Source organism: Megalopta genalis, unplaced genomic scaffold, assembly GCF_051020955.1.
Source record: "Megalopta genalis isolate 19385.01 unplaced genomic scaffold, iyMegGena1_principal scaffold0046, whole genome shotgun sequence".
NCBI classification, from domain to species: domain Eukaryota; kingdom Metazoa; phylum Arthropoda; class Insecta; order Hymenoptera; family Halictidae; genus Megalopta; species Megalopta genalis.
The window spans coordinates 1,032,864-1,048,567 of record NW_027476115.1 but is presented as its reverse complement, the minus strand read 5'-3'; positions in this window follow the sequence as shown (position 1 = coordinate 1,048,567).

Sequence of the window (15,704 nt, the reverse complement as noted above, 5' to 3'; positions counted from 1 at the left end):
CGTCCTTTTTTATTCGCGGCCGCAGTGGCCTTGGCAGCCGCCTTTTTGGCCTTCCGGCCAACCACCTGGGACCACGCCTCCTGGGGTGGAGGCGCGGCGGAGGGTGGGGCCAATTCTGCTCGCGGTCGAGCGGGCTCCGTCTGGGCCGCTTTAGCCGCCCCAGCTTTCTCACCTTTCTTTTTCTTCTTCGCCCTCCGCCCCACCCTGTCCGAAGACTGTGAGGGGACGGACGGCGCAGGTGCCACCAATCGCAGGGCCGAGTCCGCTCGCGGCGCGAGCTCCCTCCTGAATGATGCCAATTTGGCGTCTATCAGGGCGCCTATTTCCGCCAGAAAATCTGCGGGCGCAGCCGCAGGTGGGGTCGAGTACTTTTCTTGCCCGGAGCGATGGCAATCCCGGGTGCCGACGATCGGCGGCGATACTGAGCCCACTCCCGGGCGCAGCGGCGGAGGCATTGCGGCAGCAGCCGTTCTCGCCTCCACCACCTGCCGGAGCCGCGCCACCTCCGCCTGCAGCTCCGTCATTTGCCCCCTGAGGACGGCATTTTCGGCCTCCAGGACACGCGTGGCGTCGGTAGCTGACCTCACTGCCAGCTCCGACACCCCTACCCTGCCGTTTAAGGCGGCCACCCTCAGGGCGCGGGCCAAATTGCCCTTCAGCCCCTTTGACACGCCGGAGATCCTGGCCACCTCATCCAGGCTCTCCAATATAGCGGCCGCGACATCCCGCGTCGGACGGTTGCGGAAATTTTCCGCGATATCCGTCTCGTCCGGGAGCGGGACGCTCGACCGCGATGGTCTTGGCACGGGGGCACCCGGGTCGAATATCGCCGCCACCTCCCTTGCCTCGGCCTCCAACTGCGAGGCCTCGGCCAGCCTAAGTTTGGCCTCTGCGAGGCCAACATATTCGCCGGTCGTCGGCGGCCGTCCTCTCTTCCTCGTTGACGACGAGCCCGGGACACTCTGCGATGAGTGGTGGGAGGAGACAGAGATATCTGACTCCTCTCCCTCATCGCACTCACCAAGGCCCGCTGCGGTCCTCTTTGTGCCGCGTGTTGTCGGATGCCTCCGCGACACCGGCTCCGTACATCTTTTGAGGCGCACGATAGGCCCGCGCACCTCCCCCTCACGCTCGTATCCCCCCTCCCCGGTTGTTTTTATAAAAGAAGAATCCATAGTTCATCCCACGAGTGTGGTCGGAAAGAAGGTCACCCCGGGCAGAGCCGCCATACCCGGGGAAGGCTAATACACCCGGGGGTCGCCAGGTACCCCGGGGTTGTCCGCTAAAGATTGGTGCACCCACCAACCATAGCTGGCGCTTACTCCAGCTACACCCTCATCACCGCGCAACACTGCTTGGGGCTAGGGATTTTTTAGAGAGGTTGTCATCCTCGCGGCCCGGCCGGTTAAGGCAAGACCCCCGTTCCTGTAAAACATGACCACAGGTTTACGGTATGTGTCCGACTTTAGTTGGCCCCTCACCTCAAGCCACTCCGGCATGGTAGAACCTGCCAGGGAATAAATTCCCCGCCGGCACAGCCTTGAGGATCATTAGGGCACGAAGCCCCCCCACCACGACAAGGTAGCGGACTCGGGGGGGGAACCTTGACATAACCTTTTTTTTTTTTTTTTTATTTTACGTGGAGGAAATCTGCTCGCCAGACACCCCCGCCGCCCGGGGTAGCGGGACGAGGGTAGTGTGGGGTTTGACCCACTAAAACCTCCACGGCGACCTGAGGACGCAGGACCGATCGCTGGCGATTCAACGGGGGAGCCACGGGAACTCTTGAAGAACACTACCGCGGCTCCCCCTCGCCTGGCCGGCCATCAAGATGGTAACGATGGCCGGCCGCGTCCCGGGGGGAGATATAATCCTCCCCCCTAAAACCCATTTAAATTCGGCGGCGCGAGGGGTCGCACCCCGCACCGCCCCGACGCGGCGACCGCGCGATAGGTGACCAGGGCCCCCGCCCTGATCACAGCGGCCGCCGGGGGGACGACGAGTATATTGGAGGAGGATCACAGTTAACCCTCGCCTCCCTCAGGCGACTCGTCATCCCCCACTCCCAACAGTGGACGTCATCCTCTGTTGGCGGGCGGCGGGCAATGAAACCAGCATATTCTGGTACACCCGCCGCCCGCCTACTCTCAGCTGCCCGGGGTTTCTCGGCGTGGGCGCGCACGCCGTCCCCGGGCACGTCGGGCGGGATCTGTAAGCTCCCGATCCCGCTCGGCAGCCTCCTTCCGCGACATAACCTCCTCGCAGAAAGAGATTGCTGCCGCCCACTTCCCCGGGCCCTCCAGCATGGCCCCAACTAGGCTGGAGAGTGCGAGGTCGTGGCCGACTTCTCGTTTTAGGACTCGGCGCAGCGCTGAAAAGGCGGGACATTCCTCCAGCGTGTGCTGCGCCGAGTCTTTCTCCGCGCCACAATGGTGGCACACCGTCGTCGCTTCCCGCCCGATGCGACACAGGTAGACACCGAAGCAGCCATGCCCGGTGAACACCTGCGTCGCTCGGTAGGAGAGCCTGCCATGCCGTCTCTCCCGCCACGAGGTGAAGTGCGGCAGGAGAGCCCCGGGGACGCGCTCGCCGGCGTGGGAGCAAAGCTCGGCACGCCATCTGGCGAGCGCTAGTCGCCGGGCCTGGAGCTCGAAGCCCTCGACCGTCTCTCGCTCCGGCGGGGCCCCTCGAGCACGGCTGGCGATGCTTGTGCGCCTATAAACATAGGCGCGCACCGCCGCCTGAAGCTCGAAGGGAAGTTCTCCCGCCAGAGCAAGCGCCGCCACGGTAGACGTGGTGCGGTAACCCCTTATGAGGCGGATGGCCATCCGCCTCTGCAGCCGGCGCAACAACAGCGTGTTGCGCCGGCTGGTCATCACGTACGGCGCCCATATTGGGGCACCGTATAAGGCCATAGACCGCACCACGCCCAGGTATAGGCGGCGCACCAAATCTCCCGGTCCCCCGAGGTTGGGCAGCAGGCGGCCCAAAGAGGCCGCCGCCTTTTCGACTCGGGGGACGAGACGGTCGAGATGCGCATCGAAGCTCCAGCGGCTGTCGAGGATCAGTCCGAGATATTTCAACTGGGACTTCACCTCGACGCAGGCTTCTCCAACCCGGATCCACGATCTGGCCGGTGGCCGAGACCGAGGCCGTCCGTGGAACCAGACAGCCTCGGCCTTCTCCGGGGCTATTTTCAGCCCCAGATCGCGGATCCTCGCGACGACGGCTGCCACCGCAACCTCTGCTCGTCGGATGGTCCTCTCGAAGGTACTTCCGACGGCGACCACCAACGTGTCGTCCGCGTAGCAGACGAGGGTGGCACCGTCGGGCAGGGAGGCCTTTTCCAGGACCGCGTTGTAACCCAGGTCCCACAGGAGCGGTCCTAAAACAGACCCCTGCGGGACCCCGCGGTCCACTTCCCTCCGTATCATCCCGTACCGGCCCGGGTATTCGACCCACCTGTCCCGCAGGTAGGCCCCGATCACCCGCCTCAGATATGGAGGCACCTGGTGATCGACGAGGGCCCCCCTAATGGCGGACCAGGGCAGGGTGTTGAACGCATTGACGATGTCAATGGACACCGCCAAGCACACCCCGCCCCTTGCCACGGCATTGTCCGAGAGGGACTTGAGACGGTCGATAGCGTCGACCGTCGATCGCCCCTCCCGGAAGCCAAACTGGCAGTCCGCCAGATCTGGGCCGTCGCGGGACAGGTGTCTGCAGAGGCGGGCAACAATGATCTTCTCGAAGATCTTGCCCGCCTCATCCAGGAGACAAATGGGCCGGTACGCGGAGGGAGAATCCTCCGGCCTCCCATCCTTCCTCAAGAGGACCATCCGACTTTCTCTCCATAGGTCGGGCAACGTCCCCGACCTCAGGAGCCCAGAGTAGAGGCTCCTCAGCCTCTCCCCCAGGACGCTCGCGGCGAGCAACCAGACCCGGCCGGGGATACCGTCCGGCCCCGGGGCGGTATTCTTGCCCCGGAGCCATTTGACGACCCCGGCCATCTCCTCCGGCGCGACCTCAAGATCCGGGGACCACCCATGTTCCTCTGGCTCAGGGACGGGCCGGGACGCCTCCCCGCTAACGGGGAATAAAGCGCCCACGACCCGCCCGAGCAGCCCCGGATCCAGGCTCTCCGTCACGGGGGGCGCCCAGGGACGTAATCGTCCAAATGCCATCTTGTATGGGCGCCCCCACGGATCTCGGTTCAGAGAGCCGAGGAGATCGCGCCAGGCCTGGTCCTTTGCCCGCCTGATGGCCAGCTGCAGGGCGACCACCTTCTCCCGATATAGCCCGTACAGCTGGGCAGCCAGCACGTCGTCCGTTCGTCGTCGTCGACGGGCGCGAGCGTACTGGCGTCGCGCGCGAACGCACTCGGTGCGTAATTCCGCCATCTCGCGCGACCACCAGTACACCGCCTTCCTCGGGAAGACCCTGGCCCGTGGCATGGCGACGTCGCAAACCGACGTCATTGCGCCCCGGAACCAACGGGCCTCCCCATTCCCGTCGACTGGCCCGGTCGGTGTTGCTGGCCAGGCCACGACGTGGGCTGCCGCCATCAGAGCGTCCTGGTCGAGGCGCTTCAGCGCCCACCGCGGTCGAGGCGAACCCTCATCGGCGGGGCGACGACGGGGTGTCGATGGTGGGGCGGCGGAGAGGTCGAGAACTATGTATCTGTGGTCAGACAACGTCTCGACCCCTTCCGCCACCCTCCACCCTGTAATACGGCGCGCGGCCGGGGGCGTTGCCCACGAAAGGTCAACGATGGACCCCCCGTTATGCCGCACGCACGTTTGGACCGAGCCCTTGTTCAGGAGACGGAGCTCCAGTCCCGCCGCCCAATCCAGCACCTCCCGGCCCCTCGAATCAGTCCCGGGGGAACCCCAAGGCGTGGCCTTGGCATTGAAGTCCCCCAGGACCAGCACCGGACGGGGATGGCAGCGGGAGACGCATCTCCCTACCCCGTCCAGATACTGCTCAAACTCTTCGAGGGACCACCTTGGAGGTGCGTATATCGCCACAACCGCGGTTCCGCCCCAATCAACGGCCACGTATCCCAGGCCACGCTCGATAAGCGAGCACGGCGGGGACCCCGGCCTCCCAGCCCAGATAATCGCGGCGGAGCCAATCGAGTCTCCCATCCAATGTGGATGTTTGGGGACCCTGTGCGGCTCCGCCACGACTGCCAACCCGGCACCCCGCTCGGCCAGGCATTGAAACAGGAGATCCTGCGCTCTGGCCGAGCAGTTGAGGTTAATTTGTATTATCGGGCCCGGGGGCCCCATTACACAGCCGTGTCCATCGCCGTCACGGCCGCGGATGCGGTGGCGTCAGGGACTTTAGTGGCCCCATCCGCCCTCGCGGGCGCGGCGGTAGCATCAGGCGGTGCCGCCATTTCGTTGCTGGCCACGGTGGTCGCTGCCTTGGCCATCGTGGTTTCCTTCCCTTTTTTAAGAAACCTGGCAGACGACCTTTGGCCGGCTACCTTGCCTCGCCTCACACTGGCAGGACATGCCCGGCCGCCGAGGCGGTGACCAGACGGCCTGCCCGCGCCCGCACAAAGCGGACAATTGGGCGTGGCCGTACAGGCTGCCACCTTATGGTCCCGACTGCCGCATCTATAGCAGCAGTCGGACCTATCCTCGGCAGCAGTGCACCGCTGACTGGTGTGGCCAACACCAAGGCAACGGTAACACTGCAGAGGCCGTGCACTCAGGGCCTCCACGGCTGCCTGGGTCCAGCCGACGGTTATCTGGCCCGCGACAGCAACCTTGCGAGCGGCCGCGGCAGGACATCGGACCCAGAGGGTGCCCAATCCCGAGGGGGAAGACCGGATTTCGCCGGTATTGATGTCCCCCTCGCTGCATCCGCCCACACGTGCAACAACCGCAGCGACCTCCGCCGGCGTGGTCGAATCGACCAGGCCGCGCACCCTAAGGTCAGCTTTTTTGACCGGACGCGCGACCTTTACGCCGGTGCCTGCCAGAGCTTCCGCCACTTTTGTGGCGAGGACGGTGGCCTTGGCGGCCCCATCGGTGCCAGGGACCTCCAAAATTAACCCCCCAGTCACCGCCCTTCGCGGCCTCAGCGAGGCGATGCCAATTTCTACCAGGTCCACCTTGGACCTGGCAGTGGCCATCGCCTGCGCGTAAGTAATGTCTACGCCAGACGGAACCGTTATGGTAACCGCTGCTGTGCGTGGCGGTCGAGGAGGCAGGGGTGTCTTCCTGGGGGCCGCCGGGACCACCCGTCCTTTTTTATTAGCGGCCGAAGGGGCCTTGGCAGCCGCCTTTTTGGACTTCCGGCCTACCACCTGGGACCACGCCTCCTGGGGTGAAGGCGCGGCGGTGGGTGGGGCCAATTCTGCTCGCGGTCGAGCGGGCTCCGTCTGGGCCGCTTTAGCCGCCCCAGCTTTCCCACCTTTCTTTTTCTTCTTCGCCCTCCGCCCCACCCTGTCCGAAGACTGTGAGGGGATGGACGGCGCAGGTGCCACCAATCGCAGGGCCGAGTCCGCTCGCGGCGCGAGCTCCCTCCTGAATGATGCCAATTTGGAATCTATCAAGGAGCCAATTTGTGCCAACAAATCTGTGGGCGCAGCCGCAGGTGGTGGCGAGGACTTTTCTTGCCCGGACCGATGGCAATCCCGGGCGCCGAAGATCGGCGGCGATACTGAACCCTCTCCCGGCCGCGGCGGCGGAGGCATTGCGGCAGCAGCCGTTCTCGCCTCCACCACCTGCCGGAGCCGGGCCACCTCCGCCTGCAGCTCCGTCATTTGCCCCCTGAGGACGGCATTTTCGGCCTCCAGGACACGCGTGGCGTCGGTAGCTGACCTCACTGCCAGCTCGGACACCCCCACCCTGCCGTTTAAGGCGGCCACCCTCAGGGCGCGGGCCAAGTTGCCCTTCAGCCCCTTTGACACGCCGGAGATCCTGGCCACCTCATCCAGGCTCTCCAATATAGCGGCCGCGACATCCCGCGTCGGACGGTTGCGGAAATTTTCCGCGATATCCGTCTCATCCGGGAGCGGGACGCTCGACCGCGATGGTCTCGGCACGGGGGCACCCGGGTCGAATATCGCCGCCACCTCCCTTGCCTCGGCCTCCAACTGCGAGGCCTCGGCCAGCCTAAGTTTGGCCTCTGCGAGGCCAACATATTCGCCGGTCGTCGGCGGCCGTCCTCTCTTCCTCGTTGACGACGAGCCCGGGACACTCTGCGATGAGTGGTGGGAGGAGACAGAGATATCTGACTCCTCTCCCTCATCGCACTCACCAAGGCCCGCTGCGGTCCTCTTTGTGCCGCGTGTTGTCGGATGCCTCCGCGACACCGGCTCTGTACATCTTTTGAGGCGCACGATAGGCCCGCGCACCTCCCCCTCACGCTCGTATCCCCCCTCCCCGGTTGTTTTTATAAAAGAAGAATCCATAGTTCATCCCACGAGTGTGGTCGGAAAGAAGGTCACCCCGGGCAGAGCCGCCATACCCGGGGAAGGCTAATACACCCGGGGGTCGCCAGGTACCCCGGGGTTGTCCGCTAAAGATTCGTGCACCCACCAACCATAGCTGGCGCTTACTCCAGCTACACCCTCATCACCGCGCAACACTGCTTGGGGCTAGGGATTTTTTAGAGAGGTTGTCATCCTCGCGGCCCGGCCGGTTAAGGCAAGACCCCCGTTCCTGTAAAACATGACCACAGGTTTACGGTATGTGTCCGACTTTAGTTGGCCCCTCACCTCAAGCCACTCCGGCATGGTAGAACCTGCCAGGGAATAAAATCCCCGCCGGCACAGCCTTGAGGATCATTAGGGCACGAAGCCCACCCACCACGACAAGGTAGCGGACTCGGGGGGGAACCTTGACATAACCTTTTTTTTTTTTCTTTTTATTTTACGTGGAGGAAATCTGCTCGCCAGACACCCCCGCCCCGCCCGGGGGAGCGGGACGAGGGTAGTGTGGGGATTGACCCACTAAAACCTCCACGGCGACCTGAGAACGCAGGACCGATCGCTGGCGATTCAACGGGGGAGCCACGGGAACTCTTGAAGAACACTACCGCGGCCCCCCCTCGCCTGGCCGGCCATCAAGATGGTAACGATGGCCGGCCGCGTCCCGGGGGGAGATAAATCCTCCCCCCTAAAAAAAAAAAAAAAAAAAAAAAATCCATTTAAATTCGGCGGCGCGAGGGGTCGCACCCCGCACCGCCCCGACACGGCGACCGCACGATAGGTGGCCAGGGACCCCGCCCTGATCACAGCGGCCGCCGGGGGGACGACGAGTATATTGGAGGAGGATCACAATTAGCCCTCGCCTCCCTCAGGCGACTCGTCATCCCCCACTCACAACAGGGGAGGTCCTCCTCTGTTGGCGGGCGGCGGGCAATGAAACCAGCATATTCTGGTACACCCGCCGCCCGCCTACTCTCAGCTGCCCGAGGTTTCTCGGCGTGGGCGCGCACGCCGTCCCCGGGCACGTCGGGCGGGATCTGTAAGCTCCCGATCCCGCTCGGCAGCCTCCTTCCGCGACATAACCTCCTCGCAGAAAGAGATTGCTGCCGCCCACTTCCCCGAGCCCTCCAGCATGGCCCCAACTAGGCTGGAGAGTGCGAGGTCATGGCCGACTTCCCGTTTTAGGACTCGGCGCAGCGCTCAAAAGGCGGGACATTCCTCCAGCGTGTGCTGCGCCGAGTCCTCTTCCGCGCCACAATGGTGGCACACCGTCGTCGCTTCCCGCCCGATGCGACACAGGTAGACACCGAAGCAGCCATGCCCGGTGAACACCTGCGTCGCACGGTAGGAGAGCCTGCCATGCCGTCTCTCCCGCCACGAGGTGAAGTGCGGCAGGAGAGCCCCGGGGACGCGCTCGCCGGCGTGGGAGCACAGCTCGGCACGCCATCTGGCGAGCGCTAGTCGCCGGGCCTGGAGCTCGAAGCCCTCGACCGTCTCTCGCTCCGGCGGGGCCCCCCGAGCACGGCTGGCGATGCTTGTGCGCCTATAATCATAGGCGCGCACCGCCGCCTGAAGCTCGAAGGGAAGTTCGCCCGCCAGAGCAAGCGCCGCCACGGTAGACGTGGTGCGGTAACCTCTTATGAGGCGGATGGCCATCCGCCTCTGCAGCCGGCGCAACAACAGCGTGTTGCGCCGGCTGGTCATCACGTACGGCGCCCAGATTGGGGCACCGTATAAGGCCATAGACCGCACCACGCCCAGGTATAGGCGGCGCACCAAATCTCCCGGTCCCCCGAGGTTGGGCAGCAGGCGGCCCAAAGAAGCCGCCGCCTTTTCGACTCGGGGGACGAGACGGTCGAGATGCGCATCGAAGCACCAGTGGCTGTCGAGGATCAGTCCGAGATATTTCAACTCGGACTTCACCTCGACGCAGGCTTCTCCAACCCGGATCCACGATCTGGCCGGTGGCCGAGACCGAGGCCGTCCGTGGAACCAGACAGCCTCGGCCTTCTCCGGGGCTATTTGCAGCCCCAGATCGCGGATCCTCGCGACGACGGCTGCCACCGCAACCTCTGCTCGTCGGATGATCCTCTCGAAGGTACTCCCGACGGCGACCACCAACGTGTCGTCCGCGTAGCAGACGAGGGTGGCACCGTCGGGCAGGGAGGCCCTTTCCAGGACCGCGTTGTAACCCAGGTCCCACAGGAGCGGTCCTAAAACGGACCCCTGCGGGACCCCGCGGTCCACTTCCCTCCGTATCATCCCGTACCGGCCCGGGTATTCAACCCACCTGTCCCGCAGGTAGGCCCCGATCACCCGCCTCAGATAGGGAGGCACCTGGTGATCAACGAGGGCATCCCTGATGGCGGACCAGGGCAGGGTGTTGAACGCATTGACGATGTCAATGGACACCGCCAAGCACACCCCGCCCCTTGCCACGGCATTGTCCGAGAGGGACTTGAGAAGGTCGATAGCGTCGACCGTCGATCGCCCCTCCCGGAAGCCAAACTGGCAGTCCGCCAGATCGGGGCCGTCGCGGGACAGGTGTCTGGAGAGGCGGGCAACAATGATCTTCTCGAAGATCTTGCCCGCCTCATCCAGGAGACAAATGGGCCGGTACGCGGAGGGAGAATCCTCCGGCCTCCCATCCTTCCTCAAGAGGACCATCCGACTTTCTCTCCATAGGTCGGGGAACGTCCCCGACCTCAGGAGTCCAGAGTAGAGGCCCCTCAGCCTCTCTCCCAGGACGCTCGTGGCGAGCAACCAGACCCGGCCGGGGATACCGTCCGGCCCCGGTGCGGTATTCTTGCCCCGGAGCCATTTGACGACCCCGGCAATCTCCTCGGGCGCGACCTCAAGATCCGGGGACCACTCATGTTCCTCTGGCTCAGGAACGGGCCGGGACACCTCCCCGCTAACGGGAAATAACGCGTCCACGACCCGCCCGAGCAGCCCCGGATCCAGGCTCTCCGTCACGGGGGGCGCCCAGGGACGTAATCGACCCAATGCCATCTTGTATGGGCGCCCCCACGGATCTCGGTTCAGAGAGCCGAGGAGATCGCGCCAGGCCTGGTCCTTCGCTCGCCTGATGGCCAGCTGCAGTGCGACCACCTTCTCCCGATATCGCCCGTACAGCTGGGCAGCTAGCACGTCGTCCGTACGTCGTCGTCGACGGGCGCGGGCGTACTGGCGTCGCGCGCGGACGCACTCGGAGCGTAATTCCGCTATCGCGCGCGACCACCAGTACACCGCCTTCCTCGGGAAGACCCTGGCCCGGGGCATGGCGACGTCGCAAACCGACGTCATTGCTCCCCGGAACCAATGGGCCTCCCCATTCCCGTCGACTGGCCCGGCCGGTGTTGCTGGCCAGGCCACGACGTGGGCTGCCGCCATCAGAGCGTCCTGGTCGAGGCGCTTCAGCGCCCACCGCGGTTGAGGCGAACCTTCATCGGCGGGGCGACGACGGGGTGGCGATGGTGGAGCGGCGGAGAGGTCGAGAACTATGTATCTGTGGTCAGACAACGTCTCGACCCCCTCCGCCACCCTCCACCCCGTAATACGGCGCGCGGCCGGGGGCGTTGCCCACGAAAGGTCAACGATGGACCCCCCGTTATGCCGCACGCACGTATGGACCGAGCCCGTGTTCAGGAGACGGAGCTCCAGTCCCGCCGCCCAATCCAGCATCTCCCGGCCCCTCGAGTCAGTCCCGGGGGAACCCCAAGCCGAGGCCTTGGCATTGAAGTCCCCCAGGACCAGCACCGGACGGGGATGGCAGCGGGAGACGCATCTCGCTACCCCGTCCAGATACTGCTCAAACTCTTCGAGGGACCACCTCGGAGGTGCGTATATCGCCACAACCGCGGTTCCGCCCCAATCAACGGCCACGTATCCCAGACCGCGCTCGATAAGCGAGCACGGCGGGGTCCCCGGCCTCCCAGCCCAAATAATCGCGGCGGAGCCAATCGAGTCCCCCATCCAGTGTGGATGTTTTTTGGGGACCCTGTGTGGCTCCGCCACGACTGCCAACCCGGCACCCCGCTCGGCCAGGCATTGAAACAGGAGATCCTGCGCTCTGGCCGAGCAGTTGAGGTTAACTTGTATTATCGGGCCCGGGGGCCCCATTACACAGCCGTGTCCATCGCCGTCACGGCCGCGGATGCGGTGGCGTCTGGGACTTTAATGGCCCCATCCGCCCCAGCGGGTGCGGCGGTAGCATCAGGCGGTGCCGCCTTTTCGTTGCTGGCCACGGTGGTCGCTGCCTTGGCCACCGTGGTTTCCTTCCTTTTTTTAAGAAATCTGGCAGACGGCCTTTGGCCGCCTCCCTTGCCTCGCCCCGCACTGGCAGGACATGCCCGGCTGCCGAGGCGGTGACCAGACGGCTTGCCCGCGCCCGCACAAAGCGGACAATTGGGCGTGGCCGTACAGGCTGCCACCTTATGCTCCCGACTGCCGCATCTATAACAGCAGTCGGACCTATCCTCGGCAGCAGTGCACCGCTGACTGGTGTGGCCAACACCAAGGCAACGGTAACACTGCAGAGGCCGGGCACTCAGGGCTTCCACGGCTGCCTGGGTCCAGCCGACAGTTATCCGGCCCGCAACAGCAACCTTGCGAGCGGCCGCGGCAGGACATCGGACCCAGAGGGTGCCCAATCCCGAGGGGGAAGACCGGATTTCGCCGGTATTGATGTCCCCTTCGCTGCACCCGCCCACACGGGCAATAGCCGCAGCGACCTCCGCCGGCGTGGTCGAATCGACCAGGCCGCGCACCCTAAGGTCAGCTTTTTTGACCGGACGCGCGACCTTTACGCCGGTGCCTGCCAGCGCTTCCGCCACTTTTGTGGCGAGGACGGTGGCCTTGGCGGCCCCATCGGCGCCAGGGACCTCCAAAATTAACCCCCCAGTCACCGCCCTTCGCGGCCTCAGCGAGGCGATGCCAATTTCTGCCAGGTCCACCTTGGACCTGGCAGTGTCCATCGCCTGCGCGTAAGTAATGTCCACGCCAGACGGAACCGTTATGGTAACCGCTGCTGTGCGTGGCGGTCGAGGAGGCAGGGGTGTCTTCCTGGGGGCCGCCGGGACCACCCGTCCTTTTTTAATAGTGGCCGCAGTGGCCTTGGCAGCCGCCTTTTTGGACTTCCGGCCAACCACCTGGGACCACGCCTCCTGGGGTGGAGGCGCGGCGGAGGGTGGGGCCAATTCTTCTCGCGGTCGCGCGGGCTCCGTCTGGGCCGCTTTAGCCGCCCCAGCTTTCGCACCTTTCTTTTTCTTCTTCGCCCTCCGCCCCACCCTGTCCGAAGACTGTGAGGGGACGGACGGCGCAGGTGCCACCAATCGCAGGGCCGAGTCCGCTCGCGGCGCGAGCTCCCTCCTGAATGATGCCAACTTGGCATCTATCAAGGAGCCAATTTGTGCCAACAAATCTGTGGGCGCAGCCGCAGGTGATGGCGAGGACTTTTCTTGCCCGGACCGATGGCAATCCCGGGCGCCGAAGATCGGCGGCGATACTGAGCCCTCTCCCGGGCGCGGCGGCGGAGGCATTGCGGCAGCAGCCGTTCTCGCCTCCACCACCTGCCGGAGCCGGGCCACCTCCGCCTGCAGCTCCGTCATTTGCCCCCTGAGGACGGCATTTTCGGCCTCCAGGACACGCGTGGCGTCGGTAGCTGACCTCACTGCCAGCTCGGACACCCCCACCCTGCCGTTTAAGGCGGCCACCCTCAGGGCGCGTGCCAAGTTGCCCTTCAGCCCCTTTGACACGCCGGAGATCCTGGCCACCTCATCCAGGCTCTCCAATATAGCGGCTGCGACATCCCGCGTCGGACGGTTGCGGAAATTTTCTGCGATATCCGTCTCGTCCGGGAGCGGGACGCTCGACCGCGATGGTCTCGGCACGGGGGCACCCGGGTCGAATATCGCCGCCACCTCCCTTGCCTCGGCCTCCAACTGCGAGGCCTCGGCCAGCCTAAGTTTGGCCTCTGCGAGGCCAACATATTCGCCGGTCGTCGGCGGCCGACCTCTCTTCCTCGCTGCCGACGAGCCCGGGACACTCTGCGATGAGTGGTGGGAGGAGACAGAGTAATCTGACTCCTCTCCCTCATCGCACTCACCAAGGCCCGCTGCGGTCCTCTTTGTGCCGCGTGTTGTCGGATGCCTCCGTGACACCGGCTCCGTACATCTTTTGAGGCGCACGATAGGCCCGCGCACCTCCCCCTCACGCTCGTATCCCCCCTCCCCGGTTGTTTTTATAAAAGAAGAATCCATAGTTCATCCCACGAGTGTGGTCGGAAAGAAGGTCACCCCGGGCAGAGCCGCCATACCCGGGGAAGGCTAATACACCCGGGGGTCGCCAGGTACCCCGGGGTTGTCCGCTAAAGATTGGTGCACCCACCAACCATAGCTGGCGCTTACTCCAGCTACACCCTCATCACCGCGCAACACTGCTTGGGGCTAGGGATTTTTTAGAGAGGTTGTCATCCTCGCGGCCCGGCCGGTTAAGGCAAGACCCCCGTTCCTGTAAAACATGACCACAGGTTTACGGTATGTGTCCGACTTTAGTTGGCCCCTCACCTCAAGCCACTCCGGCATGGTAGAACCTGCCAGGGAATAAAATCCCCGCCGGCACAGCCTTGAGGATCATTAGGGCACGAAGCCCCCCCACCACGACAAGGTAGCGGACTCGGGGGGGGACCTTGACATAACCTTGACATTTTTTTTTTTTTTTTTTTTTTTTTTTTTTCCAGTGGAGGGGGAAATGCATTACGCACACCATAACCATGGTAGTGTGGGACTGGCCGAGGGTGGTGCAATCGGCTTACCCACTAAAACCTAACCTCCCTTCAGCCAAGTTGTAGGAGCCCCCCTCAATGGAATCCGCCTTTCAGCATTGCTTCGTGAGGGGGGCGGCTGGAATTACGGTTTTTTAGACCGACCTACTTGTCTTTGCCTTGCGGCTTGGCCTTCTTCCTCCTTTGGACATTGTTGACAGCAGCTTCCCTCTTCTTGAGACAGTCCTCGACGTATCCCTTAAACAGTATCCTGTCCTCGTCAGCCTTCAAAATCCTCTGTATCTGGTCTATCGAGAAGGCCCCGATCTCTCCGACCAGGGCGGAGCGCTCACTATCGTGAGCCGGACACGCCATCAGGGCATGTTCTACAGTGTCCTCAGCTCCCCGGCACAGCAGGCACGTTGGATCTTCCAACTTCCCGATGCGCGCGAGGAAGCTCGAGAAGCATCCGTGCCCGGACAGCACCTGTGTCATGCGGAAGTCCAGCAGCGCAGGGCCCCACTCTATCCAATCCGAGATCTTTGGAATGATCCCGTGCGTCCAGCGTCCACCGGTGGCTGCGTCCCATCTCCTCTGCCACTCGGTCAGCGTCCTGCCTCGCTCCTCTCTCTTGACCCGCAGAGTCAGTTGTCCATACTCCGGCGAGTCCCTTACCAGACCCGCCAATCTCGTGTGGACGCGCCTCCTCTCCGCCGCCACCAGCTCGAAGGGGGGGAACCCCGACAGGACGCACAGAGCGTCCAGAGCGGTGGTGCGATACGCCCTGATAACTCGCGTAAGTATCGCCCTTTGTGCTGTGTTGAGTAGCCTCCTGTTATTTCCCATGCGGACGGCCGGGGCCCAGATCGGGGCTGCATACATGACCACCGACTCCACCACGCGGTAGTACAATGTTCGGGCCCCGTAGCCTCCCCCGTCCAGGTTGGGCATGATCCTTCCCAGCATGCCGGCATACCTCGCGGCCTTCTCGCAGGCGCTGCGAATGTGGGCCCGGTAACACTGGTTGCCTTCAACCACAACCCCAAGGTAACGCGTTGCCGCGCATGCCCTGAGGGGGGCGTCACCAATCCTCACCGAGATTTGCTGTCTGGCTTTCCTGCTCGTGAGGTGGAGGACCTCGCACTTGTTCTCCGCAAGCTCCAGGTGGTTGCGGTCGAACCAGGTCCTGATATCTTTCAGGGCCGTGGTGGCCTTGTTCTTAGCCGCCTCCATGTCCCCGGCCGTCACGATCAGGGCGGCGTCATCGGCGTAGCCCAGGAGACAGCAGTCCCGCGGCAGTTCCATGTCCAGCAGTTCGTCATACTGGACGTTCCAAAGTAGAGGGCCCAGAACCGATCCCTGGGGCACCCCCGCATAGACGGGTATCCGCTCCGCAACCCCGCCCGTCCATGTCAGAATGCAGCGCCTGCGGAGGTAGCTGCTCATCAGGTCAAGGAGGCGGGGGGTGATGTTCCTCCCTCGGAGGGCCTCCAG